The following is a 14,587-nucleotide window of genomic DNA, read 5'->3' on the forward strand; positions in this document are numbered from 1 at the left end:
GAGGGAACCAGTAGATGGAAGATCTCTCTCTCTCTCTCTCTCTCCCTCCCTCCCTCTCCCTCTCCCTCTGTCTCTCCCTCTCCCTGTGTAAGTCTGCCTTTTTTTTTTTTTTTTTTTTTGACAGGCAGAGTGGACAGTGAGAGAGACAGAGACAGAGAGAAAGGTCTTCCTTTGCCATTGGTTCACCCTCCAATGGCCGGCGCACCGCGCTGATCTGATGGCAGGAGCCAGGTACTTCTCCTGGTCTCCCATGGGGTGCAGGGCCCAAGCACTTGGGCCATCCTCCACTGCACTCCCGGGCCACAGCAGAGAGCTGGCCTGGAAGAGGGGCAACCGGGACAGAATCCGGCGCCCCAACCGGGACTAGAACCCGGTGTGCCGGCGCCGCTAGGCGGAGGATTAGCCTAGTGAGCTGCGGTGCCAGCCTAAGTCTGCCTTTTTAATAAATAAATATTTTTAAAAATTCAGCAAAAGTAAACAAAGTTACCATACAATCAAGCAATCCCCTTTCCAGGTATCTACTTCAAGAGAAATGACAACATACATTCACATAAAACTTCATACATGACTGAAGCAACACTACTCCCAATCACCACAATGAGTGGGCAACACCACAATCATTACATGAGTGGGAAAACAAAATGTAAATGTGGCATAGTTATATAACAGAATATTATTTAGCCATCAAAAGGAAAAATACTGATACAAGCTGCAACAAGGATGACCCTAAATCTCAACATGCTAAGAAAAAGAAGCCAACACAAAATATCACATTTTGCGGCCGTCATTGTGGCATAGCAGTAGAAGCCACCACCTGCGATGCTGGCATTCCATACGGGCACCAATTCAAAATCCGGCTGTTCCATTTATGATCCAGCTCCCTGCTAATGTTCCTGAGAAAGCAGCGGCAGATGGCCCAAGTCCCTGGGTCCGTGACCCATGTGGGAGATCTGGAAGAAGCTCTTGGCTCCCAGTTTTGGCTGGCTCAGCTCTAGCTCTGGCGGCCTTTGGGGAGTGAACTAGTAGGTGGAAGATTCTCTCTTTGTCTTTCCCTCTCTGTAACTCTGCCTTTCAAATAAATAAAAGTAATTTTTTTTAAAAAGATCACATTTTGAACAATTTCATTTCTGGGAAATGTAGAGGAAAAGCAAATTTGTAGAGACACAAGACAGATTGCATAAAGCTGGAGGGAGGAATAGGGATTAACTTCAGATAGGCCTGTGAGATTTTATTGCAGGTGACAAGAATGTTCTAAAACAGAATTTTAGTAATGGTTATGCAATTTGGTAATTGTATTAAAAAATAACTCTAAAATGAATAAAAACAACACAGCCAGGTCTTCTTCTTTCTTAAACCTGAGACTGAATGCAATTTCCTTGCAATTCTCTCTTCCTGAAAGCCTAGCCACACTTTAAAGTCCTTGGACTTGGTCTCCGCCATGGCTGGATGCTAGTCCCAGCTGTGCCATTTACCAGCACCACCTAAGACAAGTCACTTTCTCTCCTTCAATCCTTACCACTACAGCAACCAGGTGCATTTGTACTAAATAATTTGCCCCTAGCCTCGAAATGTTATGTGTGCTTGTGTTCTTTCTACCTAATAGACCAACATTCAAGGCCTACTCTTTCATGGTTCTCAACTCTTTTCCAATGAGTATGTTAGGTCTTTGGGTCACCCAGCAAAGTGAGTACCAATTCTGGCACCAGGAGTGAATCCATTCCCTAGTTGTATTGCCATGGGAAGGTTATTTAACTCAACTATCTCATCATTAGAAAATGGGAGTTTTGTTAAGATACTCAAGTTCTTATGAAAACTAAGTGATACACTTATAAATGAATACACTTGCAATACTTCGAACAGCACCTAGTCCATAGATACATGGCTACATACTTATTGGCCATACCCCATATCTGCACTGCAAATTAATGTACGAGTGGTGGGCTTGCTACTGCCTGGAAGTGTCTGTGTCCACTACAGACCTGCAGCCTCACCAAACAGGATGTGAAACACCCTTCAGCAGCAAACGCTCGCCCTGGCTCAGATCAACTTTGCAGGTCATGCTTCCCTTCCAACAGACCTGTTAACGCCTTGCCTTGGTTTCTTGAGAACACAGTTCATCTTTTACTAACAACTCAAGTCTTTTGTGCATTTATTACACTTACCTGTTCATCGACTCATTGAATCATTGATTGAATATGCATTAACTGAATGCCAATCACATGCCAAACAATGTCCCAAGTGCTGGGGGTTAAACACAGAACAAACCGCAATCCCTGTCCTCTCAAAGTTTACGGTCAGAATCAGATGTTTCCAAATATCGCTAATGTCCCAAAGAAACAGCAGGGTGGTAAGGTGGAGTGTGGAGGAGGAAGGACTTGGCAGTTTTCCCTGCCCACAATAAACTCCATCAACTTCACAAAGCTACTCCTAATGCAGAACCCTGATGGGAGAAGCTGTGAATGAGCACTAATGCCAGCTAAGGCTGCAGTGGACAGCGGATTCAGAGCCTGGTGCACAGTGGCTCAGCTGTGTGTGAAGACGACCTGGGCTCCTGCAGCCGGTCACTATTTTCCAACTCAGTAGAGCTTTAGGAACGGGAACAGAGGCTCAGCCAGTGTTTAGCTTTTCCCCATTTTCAAAGAGAAAGAGTCCCAACAAGCAAATGAAGAGTTCAACAAGATTTACAAACGGAATATTTAAACCACTTCAAAAAACAAACTGCTCTTAATCACTTTCAAACACTTGAAAAGCACTGTCTGTAGGCCAACTGAGGAGTCGATGGAAAACTGTTCCTAACTCTTTATTAAATCAGAGCTCTGGGCCATCATTTTAGAGCCTGGTTCTGCTTCTGGGAAATAATAAACCTGTTTCCTTTCAGATGTTCCACCATGCCGCCTTTCCCTGCTTCTGACTTTTTCCTGACAAGGAGTTGATGACGCTTTGCTGGCTCTTTCCTGCCACAGCTGTTGTCCCAACACCTGTCCCTGCCAGGTCTGGCAGAAACCCAGGGCCAGCCCTCGGCACCATCCATACCCTCGTCCTTACCAAATTCATCGCCAAAACCTGATCAACTCTGTCACTTTCACTCTTCTTCAAGGTTTATTTATTTGAAAGGCAGAGAGAGATACACGGACCGACATCTTCTGTCTGTTGATTGACTCCCAAATAACTACAACAGCTGGGGCTGGACCAAGCTAAAGCCAGGATCAAGGAACTCCATGTGGGTCTCCCACATGGGTGGCAGAGGCCCAAGTAAGTGAACCACCATCTGCTGTTTCCCAGGTCTTTCAGAAGGGAGCTGGATTGGAAAAGGAGCAGCTGAGACTTGAACCAGCACTCCAATAAGGGACGCAGGCAGCCCAAACAGCAGCTTAACCCACTGTGCCACACAGCCTGCCTCATCTGTCACTTTCTTCTATCTTCATCTTCCAGAAACATTTTAAAATTTTTGTTACAGAGACACAGTGACAGAGCAAACTCCCATTCGTTGGCTCAGTTTCTAAATGCCTTCAATGATGACAGGATTCGAGATGAGCCAAACTTCAAGTCTCCCATGAAAGTGGCCCCAATTACATGAGCCATCACCACTACCTCCCGGGGACTGCATTAGCAAGAAGCTGGAATCAGGAGCTAGTGCCAGAAATCAAACCCAGTTCTCCAACAGGGGGATATGGGCATCGTAACCACTAGGCTTAACATCTGCTTCTATCCTCACTTTTGAAATTCTAGCCCTGGCTCCCATCACCTCCTAGACAGACATCCATGACAGCTCCTCTGGTCTCCTGCATTCATTCCACTACTCCCTCCCGGTGACAGCAAATCAGATGTACCCAGAACGAAGTGTAACCTCCAGAGTGAGAAAAAATGAATCATCAGCTGTGAGAGTCTGGCTCAAGAGCAGTCCTGAGCCTGATTGTCTTCATCTAGAAAACCAGATAATGACAGTAACTGCCTCTGAGGTTTGTGGTGAGGATTAAGCGAGAGCCAAGTGCTACCCACAGTGCCTACAAATAGCAACTGCTCGGTAATTGTTAGGAGTGCTTATTATTAACACTGCTCCTGCCCACCAGCCTATCAGGCAAGACAGTGTCATCCCAGCTATTATAAACGTGCACATGTTAACGATGCAACATGCATTCATCTGCTTATATAGGTAAAGTGCAAGAGGAACCTTAAAGACTACTTACTCAATTTTAGGAGCCTGCCTGAGTAAGAGACAAGGCATATATTTAAATGAAATCAATCTTACTTATGAACAATAGATCATAGATATAAGGAAGCATATAAAATATGGTGGATGGACAAGTTCATGATTCTTCCCTGAAACAAGTTAACTAAATTCCTTTCATAACTCCAGCCAGCCTCTTCCCCCAGCTTATTCCCCAATGGCCTTTGGTTAAAAAAACACAAGAATGTTTAAAGAAATAAAAATCAACTACAAGCAGAGTGAGCTTTGAAGTACTGAGAAGGCACTTTATCAGCACACGAAGACAGAATTTAATCCTTAGCTGACCACATATAAATGAGGAAAAGTCAGATGGTAAGGCTGAAATGTCCATTGCAAGTCGCCCCACACACAGACGTGTTTTCTATCAGGTGATTCCGTTTATCTGTGGCGCTCTTGTAATCGCTCCAACTGTGCTCTGAGTTTCATCATTCAAGAGCAAAGTCTCTCTCACAATTGCCTTTTGCAGGAAAAGCTCATTAACTCCATGTGAGAGAATTTTTCTCCAAAGTCACAGAAAGGATATTTTTTAGTGAAATGCAGTTGTATTCCTTTTAAAGCACCCAGGGCTGGAGTTACAGCTTTAAGGGCACTTAGAACTGAAGAGAAAATGATGGCCACATCCCACATCCTACCTTGTATTTAAAAATAAATCAACCTCAAAATAACTGAAAAGGTGTCCATGGGTCCAGTGCTATGGCGTAGCAGGTAAAGCCGGGCCTGCAGTGCCAGCATCCCATGTGGGCATGTGTTCAAGTCCAGGCTGCTCTACTTCCCATCCAGCTCTCTGCTGTGGCCTGGGAAAACAGTAGAAGATGGCCCAAGTCCTTGGGCCACTGCATCCACATGGGAGACCCAGAGGAAGCTCCTGGCTCCTGGCTTCGGATCAGCGCAGCTCCAGCCATTGCAGCCAGTTGGGGAGTGAACCAGCAGATGGAAGACCTCTCTCTCTCTGCCTCTGCCTCTCCTCTCTCCATGTAACTCTGACTTTCCAATAAATAAATAAATCTTTAAAAAAAAAAAAAGTGTCCATAGTTCTTCGTTTTCCCACAGCACTATATTACTGATTTTTCTGAAACAGTATACACTTAATTTTTGTTAAAAATGTGATGTTGTTGTTGAAATTGCTTCACTAGGAGCTAAGCATGTGACTCTAAGCACCTACATATTCAAAAAGCCTAGTGCACAGAGGTCAAGCAAAGGTGGGACTCAGAGACTGGGGTTCCAGTCCCAGCTGTATAACCTTGGGCTAATTACTCTCTCCAAGCATCACTGTTTGTGGTTGCAATAGCCATGTTGGGGTTAGAGCAAATTCAACCAAAACAGAGCAAGTGTCCCCTAAAAAGTAAGTAATAGCATGGGGTTGGTGCCATGGCTCACTTGGTTAATCCTCCGCCTGCAGCACTGACATCCCATATGGGCTCTGGGTTCTAGCCCCAGCTGCTCTTCCAGTCCAGCTCTCTGCTGTGGCCCAGGAGGGCAGTGGAGGATGGCCCAAGTGCTTGGGCCCTTGCACCCGCATGGGAGACCAGAAAGAAGCACCTGGCTCCTGACTTCGGATCAGTGCAGTGCCAGGTGTAGCAGCCATTTGGGGGATGAACCAACAGAGGGAAGACCTTTCTCTCTGTCTCTAACTCTGCCTGTCAAATAAAAAAAAAAAAGTAAGTAATAGCATACAGCTAATTGCAGTTAATCTAGCACTTGTATGGAAAAGGTGCCAAAGCAAAGCAATACTTTAAACTAAGTGGGGGCCCTTACAAATGTTTCTTTTTACAAAGTTTTCTTATAGGACAGGTATGGCACAGCAGGTTAAGCTGCTGCTTGGAATGTCCACATTCCATATCCGAATGCCTGTTCCAAGTCCTGGCTACTCTGCTTCTAACCCAACTTTCCTACTAATGTGATCCTGGGAGGCTGCAGGTGGATGGCTTAAGTGGATTAGTCCCTGCAGCCCACTTGGAGGACCCAGAAGGAGTTCCAGGCTCAGCCGGCCTAGCCCTGGCTGTTGTAGGCATTAGAGAATAAACCAGCAGATGGAAGATTCTCTGTCAGTCTGCTTTTCAAATAAAGAAATTTTTTTAATTGCTTATCATGTTCAGATGACAGAGAACTTTTGAAAACCTCTACAAGTTTCAATTTAGCAGAATCTACGTGAATGAGTTTTGGTATCCTTATGTGCAGAGAGAAGGAATAAACAAAGATGGGAAGAAAATTACATATAATGTCTAAGGAAAAGGTAACAGAAAACACACTGTGTCAGTGGATGTCAAGCAGTTCAGAAGTCAACAAAATTTTCTTTGCAGGAGTGTGCCTGATGTTTTCTGGGAAAACCCACTTCTCTAACAATATAATGGCTTTCAATGCCTGCTCAACTATTTTATGGCTTGTAACTATTTTCAGGGTGACTAAGAGAAAAAAAAAATGATGCAGTCATTTAACACATCTGAGTGTGAGGTGTACTACCCCTGTGGTACTCATTCATTGAACAAACTATTGGATCTACCAAACATCAATCACTTGACAGACGATGTGGAGAAAATGACCAGTGAGACTCGGGGTGCCCCTCACTCATTGGAACATAGAGTTGGTAGTGGGGAAGCTACCCCTGGGGACATTTATTGGGTAGTAGCCGTGTGCCAGGTACACAGTAAGAGTAGATTTACGATGGACTTCACTGATGTTATAATTAAGCTACCTAGTTTCATCTTTTTCTTGCATTTGCCACTCAAAGCTGTTAGGTAGAAAACAGCAACAACCATAACACCTAGATGTCTCAAAAGATTTTTTATGTAATCTATTGTAAAACTTCTTTGTATTCTTCAAAAATGCCACTGTTGCCAAATACAAAGAAAGGCTGAGTAAATGATCAAGATTAAAAGAGACATAATCACAAAATGTAATATGCAATTTCAGTCTTGAGCCTGTCCTAGATGAAAAAATCCAATAAAAGGCTTTATTGGATCAATAGACAAAATTGGAATATAGACAGTCAATTCAATAAAAGCACTGGTCCCTATTTCCCTAAAATAGGTAACCGTATTGGGTTGTATAAGATGTCTTTGTTAGGAAATACACACTGAAAAATTAAGGGCAAGCCAGAATGACAAATACAGCATAATTACAAATAGTCTGGAAAAAATCTTTTTTTTTTTTAACTCATCTGACTTATTTTCAGAGGTGACAATATTGATTTTGTTGAAATTTTTTTCATTGTATATGAAAGGCACAAAGACAGAGATAGAAACAGGCAAAGGTCTTCCATTAGCTGGTTAACTGTCTAAATGCCTAGAACAACCAGGACCAGGCCAGGCCAAAGCCAGGAGCCTAAAATAGTCAGTGTCTCCCACAGGATGGCAGGGATCCGACTACTTGAACCACTACCCGTTTCCTCCCATGGTGTGCATTAGCAGGAAGCTAGACTCAGAAGCGGAACTGGGACTCCAACCTAGGCACTCAAATATGGCATGTGGGTGTTCAATGCAACATCTTAACTGCTGTGCCAAACTCCCATTTCCCCCCACATTCTTACATATGACAAGTGGTAAAGTAAATGGGGCAAAATGTTAACAAATTGTGAATCTATGAAAAGAGCCTGTGGGAGTTTTTTGTACTACTGCAATTTTTCTTGACACTTATAATAATTATTTGTGAATAAAAATTTAAAAACTGTGCAAATCTAAAATTAGGATCTCTGACAGCACAGAGGTAGGGATAAAAATTCCAAGCACATACGCTCTGCAGCTGGGTATCATTAAGAATGATGTCCTGTTGTGACCAGATATTAAAAGTTTGATCTGCCATGGTGAATTTCCATGGATTTGGGCAATAAAATGAAACACTCTCCCAGTCTAGGATTTTATTATCATTCCTCTGAGACTGTATTCTTGGTCAGATATGCTTTATTTTGGCTCCAGGTCACCTGCAATTTCAGAATGTGTCCTGAAATCAATTCATCTCTTAGGCCATCCGAATATCGGAAATGTTATTAAAATATGAAGTAGAACCAAACAGTTTTCTGTCTTGAAATCCCTCCAATCGCTTCCCATTTGCACTCCTCACTAGGGAATTTTTGCCTGAAATCTGAAGCCTCTAATAAGCCTAATCTCTTGATAGCCCAAACATAACTTTGCGCTGAGTTAAAGTTTTTCCAGCGTCACAGTGAGATTTATGTGCTAACTTACACATATCTCCGGAGGTGAAGGAGTCAAACCCCAGCCGTGACTAGGGACCTTGGGGGAAATAATTTTATGTAGGTTCAGTTATAAATGGAGGAAAAAATTCTTACCTCAGAGGGAATGATGTCAGAGATAATTATCATTTGCAAAGTCTCAAGGTGCTGAGATGAAAGGGTCCATTTGGGTGTATCAGATTGTCATTTTTATAATAGGCTGATTTAAAAAAAGTTTATTTATTCATTTTTTATTTATGCGAAAGGCAGAATGACAGAGAGAAAGAGAAAAAAAGAGAGTGAGAGAAAAAAATACATGTACTGGTTCACTCCCCAATTGCCCACAACAGCAGGAGCTGGGCCAAGCCAATGCCAGGAGCCAGGAACTCCATCTGAGTTTCCCATGTTAGGGCAGGAATCTAAGTACTTGAGCCACACCTGCTGCTTCCTGAGAGCTTTGGCAGGAACCTGGATCGAAAGCCAGGGCAGGACTCAATCTCAGGCACTCCAATATGATATGCAGGCATCCCAAGCAGTGGCTTACCCTTTCCCATGGGCCACAGCACCTACCTCTGTCTTACATTTCTTTGACAGTATATAGAGCAGAATCATTTAATTTTCCTTAAGTTTTATTTATTTATTTGAAATGCAGAGTAACAGAGAGAAAGGGTGAGACACGGAGAGAGACAATTTTCCTAATTTTTTTTAAGATTTTATTTATTTGAGAGGTAGAGTTATAGACAGTGAGAGGGAGAGACAGAGAAATAGGTCTTCTTTACGTTGGTTCACTCCCCAATTGGCCACAACGGTCAGAGCTGTGCCGATCCGAAGCCAGGAGCCAGGTGCCTCTTCCTGGTCTCCCACCCGAGTGCAGAGCCCAAGAACTTGGGCCATCCTCCACTGCTATCCCAGGCCACAGCATAGAGCTGGATCAGAAGAGGAGCAGCCGGGACTAGAACTGGTCCCCATATGGGATGCTGGCTGATTAACCTACTGTGCCATGGTACTGGCCCCAGAAAGACAATTTTCATCTGCTGGCCCACTCCCCAAAAGGCTGCAATAGCCTGGGCTGAGCCATGCTGAGGCCAGGTGCCAGGAAATTCTCCTGGGTCTCCCATGTGAGCGTAGGGCCCCAACCTCCCGGACCATGTTTGGTTGCTTTCCCAAGTGCATTAGCAGGGAGCTGGATCTGAAGAGGAGGAGCTGGATCTGAAGAGGAGCAGCTGGGACTAGAACTGCTACTCCTATATGGGATTCTGATGTGCAGCTGGTGGCTTAACCCACTAAGCTACAAACCCAGTCCCAAACACAGTTAGTTTAGGTTGTTTCCTGAGAAGCCTGTGAAATCTCATGTCAACCCTTGAACCAACTAATTATGTGCCCTTGGCCACAGGTAGGTTCCTGCCAAGGGAATACAGAATCAATCAATGCCTCTCCTTCATGTTCACTGGTTTACTGAGTTGCTTGTTTTCGATTTATTCCTTCCCTTTAATTTTTTTATTACTATGTTAGTTTAATTTAATTACACAAGCCACTCTTGTCTTTAGGTTATTTGAATAACAAGCTCATGGCCAAATACATTGAGTCCCACCAGTACATACTAAGCACCTGTCATGTGTTAAGCCCTGAGAGAAACCTGCTTATTCTTACAAAGCTCTCAGCCAGCGGAGGAGAAACACAAGAAATCATCACTCAGTAAGTTTCTGTAGACTCTGCAGCCACAAATCTAACCAGCCATGGATCTAAAAGTGATTAGGATGGCTGGTGCTTGGCTCAGAGGTGAGGATGCTGGCTGGGATGCCAGGGTCCTGTATGGTGGTGCCCAAGTTGAGTAGTACCTCTACTTGTCATCCAGCTTCTTGTTAATGCATACCCTGGGAGGCAGTAGGTGGTGGCTCATGCCCTTGGTCCCTGTTACCCAGGTGGGAGACCTGGTTTGATTTCCGGCATCATAATTTTGATCTGGCCCAGCCTTGGATGTCACAGGCATTTGGGGAATGAACCAGCCTCACATGGCAAATTTCCCTATTTGCCTCTTTCTCTTCTTTTAAAATAAAATGAACAGGGGCCTGGGATGTGGCGTAGCAGGTAAAGCTGCCGCCTGCAGTGCTGGCATCCTGTATGGGCACGTGTTCAAGTTCCAGCAACTCCACTTCCAATCCAGCTCTCTGCTATGGCCTGGGAAAGCACTAAAAGATGGCCCAAATCCTTGGGCCCCTGCACCCACACTGGAGACCCAGAGGAAGCTCCTGGCTCCTGGCTTCGGATTGGCGCAGCTCTGGCCATTGCGGCCAACTAGGGAGGGAACCAGCGGTTAGAAGACCTCTCTCTCTGCTTCTCCTTCTCTCTCTGTGTAACTCTGATTTTCAAATAAATAAATAAAATCTTTAAAAAAAAAAAAAGAGAGAGACAAGAAACAGCACCAGCAGACAATGAATTTATCAAATAAAATAAAGTGAGTAGATTAAAATTTTAAAAATGTAGTGATACCTATATCCATTATACCTGTACCAAACATTTACAAGCTTTTTCCATTTGCATATCATTTACACTGTATTAGGAATTCTATGCAACCTAGAGATGATTTAATGCATGTAGGTTATATGCAAATGCTTAGACCATTTTATCTAAGGGACTGGAGCATCAGAGGGTTGTGGTACCTCTGACCTCCCAGAACCAATCATCAAGGGATACTGAGAAATGATTGCAGTTCGTTTTCAAGCTTGACAAAAGTCATAAACAGAAAACAAAGGATGGCATCTGAGATTATCAAGAAAGGCCTGACATAAATTAACATTTAATAATAGAGATTTCCAGTTCTGCTTGAAGTGACTATGATCACTGATTTGTTAGAAACAGTGTATCTTGGGGCTGGCACTGCGGCATAATGGGTAAAGCTGCCAGCTGCAGTGCCAGCGTCCTATATAGATGCCGGTTCTAGTCCCAGCTGCTCTATTTCTGATCCAGCTCTCTGCTATGGCCCGGGAAAACAATAGAAGATGGCCCAGGCCCTTGGGCCCCTGCACCCACGTGGGAGACCCAGAAGAAGCTCCAGGCTCCTGGCTCCTGGCTTCGGATTGGCACAGCTCTGGCCATTGCAGCCATCTGGGGAGTGAAACAGCGGATAGAAGACCTCTCTCTCTCTGCCTCTGCCCCTACCTCTCTGTATATCTGCCTTTCATATAAATAAATAAATACTAATAAAAAGAGAAACAGTGTATCTGGGCCATAGAAAGAGATCAGCCTCATTTTCTTAGCAATGTTTCTTGTTTCCTCAGATTTGTAATATTTTTGATAATCTTAACACAGAATAGAATACTGCAACTGTAGAAAAAACTGCAAATGCTGAGCCAAAGATTGTTTTTTTTCCTAAGCTCGACAGCAAGAAAATCAAGAGGAAATTAAACATTTTTAAAAGCACAAAATAAACCATACTGCAGTGATGAATCTGGGGACAGACTAGGGGACTCCTTGCTGTTCTTGAGATATCATCAATTGTACAGAGTAAGGGTTCAATCAATGACGCCCCTACTACAGTGTCCTTTGGGGGCCCATACTGCCTCTTACTCTCAGAGATATGGAATGGTCTAGCAGAGAAATGACTCCTTCTGATACAGGTCCACAAAGTTGGTTTGTACTGAAGTAATTTGAACAATGTTAAAACCAAAGCCCCTTCAGTATTCATGTGTCTAAAAACCCACACCTGCTTCTCAAATGAGGCTATGAGTATAATGTTAGCCCCTAAAATGGAGAGCTAGCCCCAAATACCCCCTTGGTATGGGGAAAGTATCCAAGAGATATTTGCTTAATAAATGAATACATGGATCAAGGAATGAGAAGAAGGAATCCAACTATTTGTAAAAGAGAGCTACATGCCAAATACTAGCACCACCACCAACAAAAACCAATTGAACTCTTTTACTATTTTCTAGGTAAAACTTTTGGTTCGACACCTTATTTTTCACTTACATTACTCAGGCTGTTGTTGTTAAGCATATTTTATACAGCTGTCGAGCAAACCAGCACATGTGACATTTATTGCAGCTTTGTAAAAGGTAGCTAAAGGTTATAGCCTAAATGATTCTCTATTGCAGCTTGGTTAAATAAATCACAGAACCAAAAAAAAAGGAACAGTTTGCTGCTGCTTAATAATTTTAAGTGAGCTTCTTCAGCTGTCTGGGAAGGTGTTTATGGTTACTTCATTTCACAGATTAAACAAACTAATCTACTCACCCCCTATTTGCAGGTAAGGCTTGTAGTAATAAAATGAAGAATAAAATATTTCTAGTCGTGTTGTCATATTTAAGCAGCAGCTTAAATATTTTCTGATATGGATCAACCTCTAAGATATATTTCTAAGCAAAGCAACAACTAGGTGACTGGCATTGTGCCATTTGTGTAGATTAAAATGGAGATGTGTGAACATGGTATTTTAGGAAGTAGGCACAAGAAACTGAACAACTGTAGTTAAGGTGTTGCCTGTGAGGAGGGGAACTGAAAAGAGTGGGAATGATGCTCTTTTACGACTATTATGTCCCTCTGTAATGTTGGCATTTAATTTTAAAAACCACTGCTGGGCTTTGGGCCTAGCAGTTAACTTACTTGCATGCCGTATTGGAGTGCCTAGATTCAAGACCCAGTTGCTACTCCTGACTCCAACTGCCTGCAAATGCACACTCTGGACAGCAGTGTTGTGGCTGAAGTAAATGGGTACCTGCTACCGACTTGAGAGATCTGGATTTAGTCCTTAGCTCCTGGCTTGGCATGGCTCAGTCTTTATAGTTGTGAGCATTTTGGGAACCAATGGATGGGAGTCCTCGCTCTGTGCCTCTCAAGTAAGATAAAATCCAAAAACTACAGCATTTTCACTTATTCAAACTTTTGTTAATATATTTAAGACATGAACTCTTGGAAGACTTCACTTAAACAATAATTAAAAAAAAAAACCTTAAGATGAACGTGGGAGGAATTCCATCTATATTCTGTTTCCTCATTCATGCTGTTACATTTTTAGGGACAACAAAATTGTTCCTCACTTTCCATCATCCTTGCTACCTGGACAATCTGACCACTGGTTACAGAGGTCCCAATACAATCAACTGAAGGGATGTATGAACTTACTCAGTGGAAGATTCCAGACACAGGCCACACTTCAGATGTGATTTGATTCCAGGTTCCATCACTGCCTTCCTGCTGTCAGCTCCTGATCTCCTCTACATTAGCACAGACCCCAAGCTGGCGTCCCCTGTTGATAGCACCATGGGCCCAGCAGGCTCTGCACCACCAAGGGGTGCCGACTGTGAAAGAAGGTGCCTCTGTCTCAGCGTTCCCAGTACAACACAGGAGATTTGCACCAACGCCCCTGCCGCAGGTCAGCGACCACGGCCAGGAGAACCGAGCAGGCCTGCCTGGCTACACCTGTTCTGACTTTCCCAGCCGCCAGACGTATCCTGTAATGGAAGACGAGGCTGCTGGGAAGGCGGGAACAGGGGAGTGGAGGCTCAGAAGACACACTTCAGATCCCATACATAAGTCCCAAAAGGCAAATCTAGATCCAAAAAGTTGATCTTCGGGTTTACGAAAATAAAGGTTTGACTGCATCTCTGCACATTTTCCCAGAGTCGCAATAAGAGCCCCCCCCCTCGCCCCCACACAGTGACAAGACCTTGGAAGTCAGTCTGCTGGGTGGATGGCAGGTGTCTTGGATAACGTAAGTTCTCAACAAAGTTTTAACTGAGCCAGTGAGCTCCTGTCCAAAAAGTGTGCTGTCACCCAGTTGTGACATGAACCGTGTCTCATCCCAGTAGTGTGGAGGGATCAATGGACCTGGGTTCTGCTGGAGTTCTCTATGGCTATGGGCAGCTTTTATCTGAGAAAACACAGCTTTGAAAATAGCTAACTCTATTGGCCTTTTCTCAACCCCCAGTCTGCAAAACCAAATACTTGGAAAACTCAAGCTGCCTTTCTACTATTGAGGCTTTTGGGTGGTTGGGTCAGCCAGGCAGTCCCTAAGAACAAACTACACCTGTGTTGGGGAGGTGCTGGGGATATTGTTGCACCCTGATTCCACCTCCTAGCAGCTTGGTCCCTTGGGGAAGAGAGACAGCGAACATATTTGAATAGCTAAACAAATACAGAACTGCCCAACACCCTGGGTGATTTGTCTCTGGCTCTTACCTTCCAGTTCCTAGGAA

General features: G+C 43.8%; 1 long non-coding RNA gene across 2 annotated transcripts in view; it reads right to left on the reverse strand.

The window, feature by feature from the left end:
- The window catches only part of LOC149124321 (uncharacterized), a 59,637-nt gene extending 45,666 nt beyond the window's left edge, over positions 1-13,971 (reverse strand). For both annotated transcript variants that reach the window (XR_016214233.1, XR_016214234.1), the window contains exon 1: positions 13,515-13,971. This is a non-coding gene — a long non-coding RNA (uncharacterized LOC149124321). The remainder of the gene's footprint in view (positions 1-13,514) is intronic.
- Between the last annotated feature and the right edge of the window lie 616 nt (positions 13,972-14,587).

The sequence above is a fragment of the Oryctolagus cuniculus genome, chromosome 10, assembly GCF_051225735.1.
Source record: "Oryctolagus cuniculus isolate XC-2025 breed Fujian yellow rabbit chromosome 10, ASM5122573v1, whole genome shotgun sequence".
NCBI lineage: Eukaryota > Metazoa > Chordata > Mammalia > Lagomorpha > Leporidae > Oryctolagus > Oryctolagus cuniculus.